Source organism: Neolamprologus multifasciatus, chromosome 17, assembly GCF_963576455.1.
Source record: "Neolamprologus multifasciatus chromosome 17, fNeoMul1.2, whole genome shotgun sequence".
Classification (NCBI taxonomy): Eukaryota; Metazoa; Chordata; class Actinopteri; order Cichliformes; family Cichlidae; genus Neolamprologus; species Neolamprologus multifasciatus.
Window position 1 is genome coordinate 3,716,232 of NC_140455.1, and position 14,434 is coordinate 3,730,665.

The 14,434-nt window shown below is 46.1% G+C and overlaps 1 long non-coding RNA gene across 1 annotated transcript in view; it reads right to left on the reverse strand.

Moving 5' to 3' along the window:
* LOC146498744 (uncharacterized) overlaps nt 1–12,550 on the reverse strand; it is a 193,763-nt gene extending 181,213 nt beyond the window's left edge. Inside the window, exon 1 of the long non-coding RNA XR_014870417.1 lies at nt 928–12,550. This is a non-coding gene — a long non-coding RNA (uncharacterized LOC146498744). The remainder of the gene's footprint in view (nt 1–927) is intronic.
* Between the last annotated feature and the right edge of the window lie 1,884 nt (nt 12,551–14,434).

The window sequence follows — 14,434 nt, forward strand, 5'->3', positions numbered from 1 at the left end:
CACCACATACGAAAGTGACCCAGGTCGGATTTGTGCCGTTCACACGGTCACACCATGATCAGGGTCAGAAATATCGGATTCGCCTGCAGTATGAACGTAGCCTTAGAGTCAGAGATCATAGTTTATGTGCTCGTTTTACATTATTTATTGATTTTCATCATTTTTAAATAATAATAAACACAAGTTGTGATGTAGTAAAAGTCGCCTCAAAAACCAAATAGGTGAATAGATGATGGATGGGTTTATCAAACGAAGATAAAAGGTTTATGCATGTGTAGTAACATCCATCCCTGTGATTCTACCTCACCATGACTCAGCACAGAGGCAGCCCTGATTACTGACAGACTCTTTTAAATGAAGAAATGATTTAAATAGAACTGGTCTGATGAAGAGGAGCAGGCTGAAAGAGCTGAAAGAGCAACAGGTCACGCCACGATCTGAACAAGCACCAGAGAAGAAACAAAGTCACTGACATCTATCAGGCTACAGAGCCACCGGGAGTGTCTGGTCTGCCAAAAGGACTTCAAGACCACATCGACAGCTCATCCAGGAGGTCGCAAAAGAACCCAGAACAAGAACAAACTGCAGTCTTGTCTCAGTTAATGTGCGATCGTGGCTCAAGAGTTGGGAGTTCGTCTTGTAATTGGAAGGTTGCGGGTTCGAGGCCCAGCTCGGACAGTCTCGGTCGTTGTGTCCTTGGGCAAGACACTTCACCCGTTGCCTACTGGTGGTGGTCAGAGGGCCCGGTGGCGCCAGTGTCCGGCAGCCTCGCCTCTGTCAGTGCGCCCCAGCTGTGGCTGTGGCTACAATGTAGCTGCCATCACCAGTGTGTGGATGTGTGTGTGAATGGGTGGGTGACTGGATGTGTAAAGTGCTTTGGGGTCCCTATGGACTAGTGAAGCGCTTTACAAATACAGACCATTTTACCAATGTCAGTGTTTACGATTCAACAATAGAAACAAAGTGTCGACCAAAGAGAACACAAAGGATCCGACTCGTTACATCGGGCATAAAACCAGCACAGCGTTCCATAAACAAAATATTCCCGAAGTCAAACACAGTAGAGGTGGTGTCATGGTCCGGATGAACTAGTATGTTTTTCTATTTTGTGTTTTTCTCAAATTTTACTGCTCTTAACTTGCTCTCTCTGCTGTGACCAACAACATGTCCCCGTGTGGGACTAATGTTGATCTTTATTCTGATTGCTGTCAGAGAATCCTGAAGAGAACGTCGGCCCATCAGTTCATTCACTCCATCCTGCAGACACGAGAGCGCCGACAGTCTCGTCAAATAAATAATCACATTATAATAAACATGTATGTATGATACTGTGCAGTGAAACTGAACAACATGAGTGCATCTCTGTGAGCAAGCATGAGTGTCAGCTTCTCTGGCACAGTGGATTCAGTTGGTGTGTGTGAAAGTGCACAAGCAAACACAGCGTGTGAAGTCAAACTGGAAGTGTTTTACTTTTGGACAAAGTGATACCCAGCATGATGGTCTCCTTTCTATTGTTGCGCGTCTTGGAAAAGGCAGCAGAACGTTTTCAGGGGACTTTGTGCTCTGCTGTTACGTCAGGCACAGGGAAAAGGCTATAAATGGCAAGTGTTCCACGTCCATCCTCAACATGTAGGTCAGAGTAGAGCTGTTGCATGCACAATCAACGTGTACGAGTGGAAGTGGCTGACAAGGGATGAGAGAGTGTGACAAACATGACAGTGTCAGCAGCTTCAGCGAGCCCACATCAAGAGGCTTTCTCAGAAACCAAAGCCTTCTTTGTGTGCCGTTTGTGTGAATTCACAGGAACCCGAGATCTTGTGTTATCCCCACGTAACCCTGGCGTTTTCTCTTGTGGAGTGAACTGGTATGGCCAGTCTATTTGGTTTCCAGCCACTGGGGAAACTGGTGTTCCCTCCTCACTTTACAGAGGCAGGTGACAGAAAGCCTCCGAGACAACGGTGTTCAAACGGGAATAAATCCAGCCGCGTCACAGGCACCAGTTGGTTTTCCTATGACCTCACAACTGTTACTCTGACCAGCCGCACTGCTTTATTATTTTCCCACAGTCTTTCTCACTAACCCCTCTGTTTCCTTGGGGATGCTTCTCACTTTAGCAGGCTTGCAGAGAGAGTCAGGAGGAGGAGGAGGAGGTGACAGCACGCTGGGCGACAAACTGACAACAGAGTTTTGTGGGTTTGGCTGCTGTGGCATTAGGGACCAGACTTCCTGGGTCTCCTGTGGCCCAACATGAGAGCTGGACACTCACCCTAAGCTCAGAGAAACCCCTGCGCCCTGCTGACCTTCAGCACCAGCTAAAGTGGTTACGGAGAAGGTCAGTGTGGTTTCCAGGCCGACAAAAATGAGCACTTCCCCTTTTCAGCAGTGCGGTTTTGGGTGTCACGCACAGACGTCAAGCAGCATGGGATACATGACGCATGCTGAGGGCTCTCTCTCTCTCTCTCTCGGTGAGTGTCTCTCTTCCCATCTGTGGCTTGAACGAGACACTGGAGAATGGCTAACATAGCAGCGTTGGTTCATGTGACACTCCCCTGTGCCTTTGGCCTACTTTGCAGAGCAGTAGCGCTCGCTAGCTCACAGAAACTCTCCTGCTTCAGTAACATTTCCAAGTACGGCCTCACCATGTGACAAAAGTCTTGAATGCCTCTTGTATCCTTTCACGTATCACATCAAAAGGGACTCATCAAACCCTCCCGTCCTTTACTAATTATACTTTGTGGTCATTTGTTTCACTCCTAACACTGGGAACTGAAATTAATATAAAGTTCAGAGTGTAGACTGTATATGAAACACAGGCAGCTGTCGCCATGTTGTTTTCCTGAGATCGGCTTTTAACTGCTTCCTTATTTCCCAGTGGATTGCTACAGCTGATCCACCCTCACCCTCACCCCACCCTCCCATTAGGAGGCAGCAGGCGGCCAGTTTGTGACTCCTCCCAGGCTTGAACCATGTATTGATAACCACACGGTGCAGTCACTCGTCACGTCTCTGCTCATCAGTGCTGAATAACGACTAATAAAAGTCGTGTCTTCCTTCTCTCACCCCAACCAATCACAGCAGATGGCCCCGCCCCTCCCTGAGCCTGGTTCTGCTGGAGGTTTCTTCCTGTTAAAAGGGAGTTTTTCCTTCCCACTGTCGCCAAAGTGCTGCTCATAGGGGGTCATATGATTGTTGGGTTTTTCTCTGTATCTATGAAGCGCCTTGAGGCGACTTTTGTTGTGATTTGGCGCTATATAAATAAAATTGAATTGAATTGAATTAAAAGATTTCACTCAACAAAACTGAGATTGGCTGTGCCGAACAGAACGATGTATGATTGGTTAGATGATTAAAATAAATGCTTAACAGTACAGAGAGGAGAGACGTCTGTGAGTCCAAACAGCAGATTATTCTCATGACAATGGAAAGTATCCATAGAGACCAAAAACACTTCTTGTACGAGTCTTTAAATAAGCTTTTGAATGTTGTGTGAGTTTAACATGGGACGCTGTGGGGCGTCATTCACTCTTGGAGCTAGCTGAACCCCCAATGTTAGCTATTGTTTTCATCCTCGTATGGTTCATATCACTCCTATCACTTTGTGGGGGCGGGGTCAAAACCATCCATTAAGATTTAGGTCTGGAGTCTTCTTCTTCTTTATTTGTCGCTCTTTACTGTCATCGCTCAGCAGCAAAGCTCTGTCGGCTGTGTCCTGCAATCTGCCTTATCCAAGAACAGTGGAAGCAGAAATGGTGTGATTGTGTGCATGTGGGTGAAGGGGAAAGGTGGAAGGACTTGTGAAAGGAAACAGAAGCACAGAGTTTGTGGACTCTGAAGCCCATCTATGACCCAGACCATCACCCTCCCTCTGTACGTTTCTGTTTATGTCTCACCCCCGCCGCACATTTCCTTTCCTGTGTTGTGTCGTTGCTCCGACCAGCAGCCATATGGGCAGTGGGCTGTTCCCCACACCATGTTACATCTTTGTTAAAGACCTGATGTTCCCACAGTAAAGACGCTCTGCCAAACAAGAGGAAGTAGAAGAAATTCACTTAAATAAGACTCTTTTATTTGCGTCTGTGTCTTACCTCTCTGATGCTCCCTAATAAAGCTGTGGGCAGTTTCTCCTTCATTACCCGAGCCCTGCTGAGGCTTCACGTCCTCCCCAGGCCAGCTGTATGCCAAGCAGCTTGGTGCCAGGCCAGACTCTCGCTGCCAATTCAGCCTCCATCCTGCAGACTGCTCAACAATGCAATACGCCACTCACCTCTGACCACACCCCCTCCGTTCCCAGTTCAATCACAATGCATATCCCACAGCAGTCATGAGTGAAATAAGAAGCGATTGTCCGTAGGTGTGAACGTGGCTGCGAATGATTGTCTCTCTGTGCGACAGACCAGCGACCTGGTGTTAAACAAGTGTGCAGCTGCTGCAGCATCTTGGGTCCAGCTCCAAATGCAAACCCATGTCATGGAAATGCAGTACCATGAAGTTTCAAGCTTCAAGGATAAAGCCTTTACATTTCTGATGGTACAACCCCAAACTGTAAAAGGTTAACTCACCAAATGATTTCCTTCTACTTCCTCAGAGCTTCTTTGCTGTCTGTACCGAGGAGCCCAGAGATCAGTGGCATTGTAGCGCAACAACCTGCAGTTCTCAGTTTAAACTGCCGATTTCCAACCAAATCCACAGAGATTTCTTCAGATTTCCAAATGTTTAGAATTGTAGCTTTACAGCAGGACAAAATGTTAATAGAGGAAATCAAGTATTTCTCAAACATCTGCTTAGCACATTCAGCCACACTGGATATGAACTCCAGTGTTCATATCCAAAATGCTGCAGCAAGAGTCCTGACAGGGACTAGAAAGAGAGAGCAGATTTCTCCTGTTTTGGCTTCCTGTTAAATCCAGAATTCAAAATCCTGCTCCTCACATACAAGGTCTTAAATAATCAGGCCCCATCTTATCTTAATGACCTTGTAGTACCATATCACCCTATTAGAGCACTTCGCTCCCGCTCTGCAGGCCTACTTGTTGTTCCTAGAGTATTTAAAAGTAGAATGGGAGGCAGAGCCTTCAGTTTTCAGGCCCCTCTTCTGTGGAACCAGCTTCCAGTTTGGATTCAGGAGACAGACACTATCTCTACTTTTAAGATTAGGCTTCAAACTTTCCTTTTTGCTAAAGCATATAGTTAGGGCTGGACCAGGTGACCCTGAATCCTCCCTTAGTTATGCTGCAATAGATGTAGGCTGCCGGGGGATTCCCATGATGCATTGAGTTTTTCCTTTCCAGTCACCTTTCTCACTCACTATGTATTAATAGACCTCTCTGTATTGAATCATATCTGTTATTAACCTCTGTCTCTCTTCCACAGCATGTCTTTATCCTGTCTTCCTTCTCTGACCCCAACCAATCACAGCAGATGGCCCCGCCCCTCCCTGAGCCTGGTTCTGCTGTTGGTTTCTTCCTGTTAAAAGGGAGTTTTTCCTTCCCACTGTCGCCAAAGTGCTGCTCATAGGGGGTCATATGATTGTTGGGTTTTTCTCTGTATCTATGAAGCGCCTTGAGGCGACTTTTGTTGTGATTTGGCGCTATATAAATAAAATTGATTTGAATCGGACTAATAATTAAAGGAGCTACAGCACCCCTCATACAACAGACTCGTGCTCCACAGAGGATAGACCCGCTTCTTTTTGCCAGTATTGGACTATAATGTGTTAGTTAAAGTAAAATCACAGAACGCCACTGAGCATACTCGTGCTCCTCGTGGGATGAACGCTGTTAATTTGCTATTAAACGTATGTCAGCATCTGATATAAGAGACATTTACAGGCACAGCTGTGCAGACTACATGAGGAAGAAAAGAGGAAGAACCCAGCTGATCGTGATGACCCAGTTACCTCTGCTGTCACGCCGCTCACACGGGTGGAGATTTGGTGATACAACCTTCATGTTTGTCTGACTATAGTGACGACTGCAGTCTCAGGGAACTCGATCGGTGATTTACAGTACGATATGAAGAATCCACAGAAGGACGCAGATTCGATTATGCTGCTGTCAGTCAGCACAGCCTAAACTCTGCAGAGTAACTGATTTTGCTTATTCCTCCACGTCTCTCGTTGTGTCAGATGGCTCATTGGGCCTGAGATCCATCTTCCCATTCCCATCGCCTAGCAAGACCTCCGTTTGCAGAGGAAATATTTGAGGAGTGTCCATTACTGAAGCTGTTATGAAAGTCATTTAACCGACAAGTAAGTTGCAGCCAGCTCGAGTCCGGGAGGGCGGCTGGCCAGCGAGATGATGAGGTCACTTTGAACAGCGACTAAGGAGGTTGGCGCCGAGCAGGAACGAGCACAGCTCTGGACAAACAAACGCCTGTGCCACTACTTTTGTAGTGAGCTGAGGATAAACACATTTCATAATCAAATGCGCACTCGCCCAGCCCACATGGACACGGGCTCATTTTTACTGCGTGTTTGCATTTGTTTACGATGGATGCAGCCACAGCGCAGGCCAGCGAGCACGCGGGAACCAAGACAGCGATCGCTCGTTAGCTGCTTTGTTCCTGTCTCACCTTTCTATCTGTCTGTGGTTTTCCTGCTCCCCCTTCTCTCACTCCTTTCTCTCCCACTCTGCAGCAGCATAATGTCTGCCGCTCTCACCCCTCCACTGCCGCCCGCGTCACTTCCCTCCCTGATCGGCTGTCATGTAAACACAAGCATGCCCCTGCTCAAAGGCATGCTCACACACACACGCACACATCACCGAGTCACATGGGAGCTGCTAATTATGACCACATAAAGCCAGCGGAAACACAACTTTCACAGCTGGCTGTGTGAGCTGCTCTCACACTGGAGCTCATTGTTCACAGAAGAAAAACACCGTTTACTTCAGATCACAACAAAGAGAAAAACAAGTAACAGGCTCATTTCTCAGATTAGCCTCGGATGCTGGGATCCAGCAGCAGAGAAGCTGTGTGGCAGCAAAGAGACTCAGTGGACGGTGCAGTCGAACAAATCTGCTCTGCGCTGATCATTTACACGAGGTAGCAGAAGAAATGATGAAAACAACACATTGCTCACTGGTATTCGAATGAAACAGCTATTTGTTGAGACGAGGCGAGCACAAACATCTGACAGACGTCAGGCACAGTCTGTGACGCAGATCGGAAAGTCTGTCTTCAGTCTGCACGTGTATGCACTCACAAAAACAGTCACAGATAAACAGGAACACACGGTAACAGGAGGCCACGCTAACGCCGCTGACATACTCCGGCCATTTCCGAGTTCAAATTCGCTTTGCCAAGTAGTGCTCTGGAGGGCGGAAATAACAGCTCAGAGCTGCGAAAGTTTGCTTCAAAAGGATGATGGAGTTGTTCTCGTGTGCTAATAAGGCCAAACACAGCAGGATTAATGCGGTTAATGGTTAATGCTGTGGGATTATTGCAAATTTCATTGCCATACAACTACTGGAGGACAGCAGAGGTCACGTTTGACAACGCTCATACTTGTCAGGGCGCAGATGCTGTTTATCGGGAAACGACTGTCCTCGAGTCCAACAAACAGGATTTGGTTTTATTTGAACTTGACAGAAATGATGGTGGCAGATGCATGAATCACAGCTGATGCAGTCTGTAAGTTTGTACTGGAGCTGGACCTGCAGCACCAAATTATTAGTTAACTGTCATTTGAACAGAGAAAACATGACGTCAGAGCTTTGTTATTGGTCGCTGTTATGTAACGTCTGCCCTGGATTGCAAAGCTCAGGCCACACACATACAACACTGTGCGATACAAACGTCAATGACAGGTGTAAGCGGGGAATCTTTGCTTCGTGAAAGTGGCTCATTGCAAGTGAATTTGATTGTTCGCCGACCTCTAGCAACGCATCGTAACAGCAGACGTGATAATTGTGACAGGAACAAAGAAGGAAATCAAATAATGTGTTAGGAAGCCACAGAGGCAGCAGAGGGACGATGGATGGACTTTAACACAGCTCACTTCAGCTCACTTCCATGAAGCAGAACCAAGTTTATCTTATTGGACTTTTTTAATGAAATAAACGATTAGGCTCGCGCTGTCACATCATAAAGAAAGAGTTTCTCCTCTGGGTTGTACTGAAGCAAAGCAGCGATTTGGGTCATTGTATGTTGTTATAATTACTGCAGTCAGTGTTTGAAAAGTTAAAACTCTTTTGCACTCATTCTGTTTTTGTCATTCTTGAATTAATCTGTAACTCGTTTAATTCTTTTTCACTATAAACAAAGAGAAACAGAGGACTCAGGCAGCGTTGCCAACCTGACGTCAAACACAGACCGCTGCTGTTATCAGTCTTTAGTTTCCTGTCACTCGACTAATTTGTTAATTTCCTAATAAAAACATTTCAGCTCTTCTTCAGTGCTACAGTAACAAATAGTTGTAATAAACTGCTACTTCTGTATCATTATTATATCACACGAGTAAGAAATGGAACAATCTGATTATTTTAGACACTACAGTCTGGAATAAGTCGCGATTATATCTTATAAAGAGTTTACATACGTCTGTAGGGGTTTTCTCGTCTGCTCTGCTGATCGGATCCGGACAGCCTTTTGTATCAGCTGCTTCTTGGAACACTTGGAGAGCGACTCCGGAAGAGCCTCTCATTAAAATAGTGAAGTACTTCCCCGTTGTGGGTGAGACGGCGGCCAAAATAGGACGCTCTTTGAACTGTGTGTCATATACACAATGATGTGACTGCCCAGTTATGAATCAGCAAAACGCTGGATGGTGTGTGTGTGTGTGTGTGTGTGTGTGTGTGTGTGTGTGTGTGTGTGTGTGTGTGTGTGTGTGTGTTTGCGCAATAACCAGAGCAGCAGGCAGGTGTTTTCTTGTTTTCCTCACCATTGACACATTGAAGCGCTGACGGCACCTCGCAGGCATCCCGCAGGGAGATTGGCTTTATTAAACAAATAGGACCGCTGCTTTAAAGCACCGCAGCCAGAAAACCATCAAAACCATCACAGCCAGTTTAACACAGAGTTTACGGAGTGTCATCCTTTCGGGCACATCTCTCTGCTAAGTTGGAGAACTGTCAAACACTGCGAGCCCTCATTAAACTGTGAAACATACAAATAATCCATCTCGCTGTAAAAGCCGCACAAAACCACCGCTGACAACTTCACTTGCTCTTGGCACGTCGACTCGGAGCTTCGCCACAGAGGCGCGGGATGTTTGCAGTCCAACATGCTCAACGTGAAAACGCGTCCGCACAGCGCCGGAGTCGAACCCTCATCCCCACTTGTTTACTTCAACTTCAATTTCTATGTGCGCAACACCACCTGGAATGCGGACACTGGCAAACACGCACATGGCCCGTGATCAAGACCCCCCTGCAGGGTGATTGCGCTTTCTTCAACAAACGCACTATTCCAAAAGCCCGGAGATGCGGGTCCCCACCAGAGCACAGCAGCAGGCTACCAGGCACAACTCAAGCGCGAAAACGCACCTGCGGCAGCCACCCGGAGCCGATCCCCACACAGCTATTAGAAATAAGTTCACTCACACCGAAGGGCGCTCCTCCTTTGCTCCGGGACTGTGCGAAATACGCGCACGCACGGGCGACATTTTCCTCCTCTTTTAAAGTGCGCGTCACAGCTGGCAGGTGCAACGGCGAACACAGAGGTCCCGTCCGATGAGGCGCAGTCTGTCCGGCTCGGCCCAGCCCGGTCGACATCGGCAGCGTTCGGTCGGGCTCGGCCCCGCTGGCCCTCGACACTGTCGGCAGATGACTGCGTACATTTCTGCTCCCCTCTGCTTGAGCAAAGAGCCCAGCGCACTCACTCTGTTCCTGCCTTTTCATTATATCATGTCCATGTGACACGCTCAGGCCTCAGTCGATGGAAACTTAAAGGGACCTCCCACGTGATGGCGCGCTCACGACAGAGAGCGCGTCCAGGAGAATTAAGAAATAAGATGCAAGGCAGCAGGAAGCAGACCCGCTCGGGCTGGTTAAGGACTAGTTTGGGGGGTTTGTCTGTTTTTTATCTGGAAGGTTTTGCCGCCGGCTCTAATGGTCGTTGTAGTAACGTCGGTCATCTCTAACAGTAACGATGATGAAGATAAGTTGATGCTGCTGCTGATGAAGACTATGATGAAAATAGAGCGTGGTGTTTTATTGTAACGACAATGACAACTGCTATAGTCAGACAACCATTTGTGGTTATGATGATGATGATGATGATGATGACAGTGAGCCTGTAAAAGTTGTGATGATGATGATAAAGATATGAAGATAACTACATTTATGGTCGGACTGGTGAAGATAACGATGATGGTCGTGGTGATGAATGTGAGAATGATGATGATGATGAAGATAATCCTCACTGGTTATAATAAAGATGATGATGATAAATAAAATGATAGTAAAGAGAATCCTTATTAGACGTGACGATGATGATGAAGGTAGCCTTAATGAACAGGCTGATGCTCTTTGTTGGCTTTTTTTCCCATCAATGAGCTCATGGCCTGTATGACGTCATCACAGGGTGACTAACGTTGTGGGGAAAACACCTGATCTCATATCAGAGGCCGATTACCGAAACTGGATGTAAAACTGTGTGTGGGCAGAGTGACACTTTGTGTGAGTCTATTTACACTGACGTTACATTTAGATTATTTTACATCACATTTGCATTTTGTTTCTTTTTATATCCTCTGTGAATGTGTTAGCATGGCTGAATACAGGGTTCAAATGCCTCATCAACACATCTGACTGAAAAATCTAATGTCGTGAATATAAACAAGGATGTTTTTGGAAGCTGAGGCTACGGTCGTAGACTTCAGAGCTGATCTGAAAAATACTTTTACTTTTACCACAGATCAAACTGCCACGTCAAAGGGTCCCCTCACGGTGACATCACCCCACTCTACCACTGTGGACCAAGAGACAAAAAAATCGTTTCTTCCTTGTTAATTACAACTGAACAGCAGCCGTGCCCAGAGCGGCTGGACCGACATTAAAACTGAAGTTATTCAATAAAGTTATATTCAAAAACAAAATGAACTTTTCACATTAAGAGATGCACCTCATCAACCTGCGCCAGCTCTAAAGGCTTTAAACCAATAATCCATAAACTGGTGGATGACTTCACTGTGGCCACAGCCATCCTTTATATACAGTCTATGTTGCTTCTTACCAAGGCAGCAGGGAACAGTCTAACAAAGCCTGTGTACAACAAACACACATTTACTCACTGGCGGTTTAACGCAGCGAGGCATTAACACGTCCTTAAGGGTTTCACTGAAGAGTTGTTGGGAAGCAAAGGCCGAGGAACCGCAGGATAATGAATACTGGATGCAAACAAACCTCGAGACAGTGCTAACGTCTCTTTGTCTGCTTAATGTTGGCTGTAACACATTATGAGCCGTCACTTTAATGGTTATTCCACAGTGGTAAACCACGTCTCACTTGTGTTCCCAGTTTACATCCATGCACAGGAAACGAGCGTCCTTTTCCATTTCTAGTAAGTGGAAGTAAGGGCTTGCCAAGAGCTGGAAGACACACTGTTATCACTCTGCACACCATCATCAAGCCTGGATGGAGTCCACGTGTGGACGAGTCATCAAACACTAACACGTTTGCTGAGATTTGAGAAAATATTCCAAAGACAGACTGGGCCGTGCTGGGTAGCCGTGGGTTTCATTTAGCACATCTTTATGTCTTTAAAGCATGTTTTTGCAGAGTTTGATTTAATTCAATTGCTATAGAAACCAATAATGTAGAACTCAGTGCCTTACACTGACTTCAGGAAAACTAAAACTGTTGTTAGCTCTATTATCTCCTGTTCGCTGCTCATCTTCGGTGCGTGTGACCTGTTGTCTCTGCCTTCTGTAATGTTGGACTCTGCTGTCAGTGGATGGGTGAACACTAAGGACAACAATGAACTTCAGCCGCGTATCAGATGCTCCGTGGTGTTGTTGAGTATTGGACTAAATTATAAACACAGGTTGATAACGGTATCGTGTATCGCAGCTGCCACAAGGTTAGCGAGTGCAGCAGATTAGGCTCAGTGCATACGGCTCTTTGAAGTCTATGTGCGATGTGTGATGGAGGGACTTGGCGGCAGTCGGGACCGTGTGAAAATACCAGAAGTCTGAGGGTCTCTGAGGCTCACAGACCCCCTGTGGTTTGAATTAGAGTGGATTACAACTCTCAGCAACAAAAGACACGTCTCGGCTCCCCCTCTGCGCTCGTCTCAACGAGTGACATGGCGTCAGAAACGTGGATGCTTTCATGCAGCAAAGCCACAGCGCACTGCGAGTCCAGCAGCACGTCCATCGCCGTGTGCACACTGCTAACTTTAAACGATCAGGCCGAAACTCACAATCGTTGGTTCGTTTATTTTAAGTAACCAATCTAAGATGAAGCATGAAAGACGTGAAATCAGCTGTTGAAGCAAAGCTTTAATTTTCACTTTTATGAACTTATTTAAAACGTTTTATTTCAAATACATCATATAACTGTTACGGTCCAGTGACCCAGTGTTTATTTCCATCATCATCATTATTAATATTAATCTTGCTCGCTTGCTTACGTCGTGTGTATAGTTTTGTCTTATGTGTGATTCCTCCCAGCTGTGCTCTGCTCCGGTGTCCCATTCCCTGCTTATCCCTCAGAGTATTTCCGCCCTGTGTTTGGTCCTCGCTCCACGCTGTGTGCTTCTCCTTCCATGCTTCCCTGAGATCCCCGTCCGTAGTTTCCAGGTTTGTCTTTGTTATTCGTTTCTAGTTGTGGTTTTGTAAAATGATGCTGCTGCGATGAAGCAGCCTCTTTTAGTTTATTCCCCTGAGTGTTTTGCGTTTGGGTCCCACATCCCGCCCGTCACACGGCCGTATCAAGACAATAACATCATCGCAACAATTTGCATTGATTGTTTTAGTCACCGTTTAACTGTCGCTCAGGAAATGAGCTTCGATTTCTTTTATAAGAAAGAAAATAGACTGAAAACACTTGAATTGCATGATAGGAAGTGCATGCTGCGACAGCTGAATATCAACTCAAACTAATATGGACAATAAGACAACGTGTGGAGTGAATAGGGAACAAAGGGGGAAGAGGACACAGCTGACTGATATATGCAGGGTTGGTTAATCCACAGAAGGGTTAGCCAGGCTGCCAGAGGCGAGAGGACTCATTGCACCGACTGTTTGCTACAGAACCATGTGCCGAATGAGGCACATATGAATGCTACAGCTTTCCTTCTACATATGCAGGAGCTGGAACAGCTCAGCAACTGGTTTGAAGGTCACTGGTTCAATCCCCGACATTCTCCAGCCCATGTCTTGAAAGTGTCCTTGGCAACATACTGTTATCCCCGATGAAGTGTCCCAGTATGTGTGTAAGTGTTAGAAAAGCTTCTGTGTCCATGGATGAATGTGGCTCGCAGTGCAAAGTGCTGTTCAACGTTCAGCGAGAGCAGAAGAGCACTCTGTCTGCACAGTCCCGTGCACTGTGTCACTGTCAGGCCTGAGATTTGGCTTTAAAAAATCTTCGATAGCAACAAATTATTCTGGCACAACTTCACCTACGTCCAAGGTGCATGGAGACAAACATCTGATGACGTGAAGACTCTTAAAGGAAGAGGAAACAGCTTTATCAGGTGACCAGCGCTTCTCACCAGCCCAAACTATTCGACCATTCGTAGATCTGGAGTGTTCGTTGGTACAAAGTGAGTATTATGATGGTTTCACTTTGATCTCACATTTTTACAAAGTGTTGCTCTCAGGTCGGCACAGATATCTGTTAAAACAAGCATCCGGTTGCAGAACTGAGCTGTCATGTGAGATTTTTGAGTGCGCAGTGTGTCTTCAGTCAACTGACAGTAAAATGTCCAGTTGCAGCAGAGACAGCTTGTGGTGATCCAACATAACCAGTCAAGAAAACCAGTGTTGACGTTATGGCAGCTGTTACTAGTTGTATGTTAATTCGTGGAGGTAATTTACACAATCAACTACATACTGGCTTAATGACAAGATGAAAAAAGTCGAGTCATCTTCTTTCCAAGTGTATGCTGTAAATTAGGAGGCTGAGTACGCTTTGTCTAACCGGAATAAAGCGCATTAGTCACCAGATGACTCACCACTCTCTAAGCTAGAATGACTTCACATATAGTAAAACAGTATCTGCTGTTTGAAAAGGGACACTGCTGTCTTTGTCTCAAAAAGGAAACACTGCAGTCAACTGTATGATACTGTATGATCGGCTCATTATTTCTGTGGGAGTCATTATTCTATTTATATGTATGTATTCATTTGAAACCCCTACTTATGCATCAGGTTTAAGGAGTTTTGGTTAACACTTCCAGTAGCTGTGTGTGTGCAGCTGTGTAATTAGGGCTGATGTACATATTTAGGAACATGCTGACGAGAGATTGGGAGGAACAGGGCTGTAGAAGATCA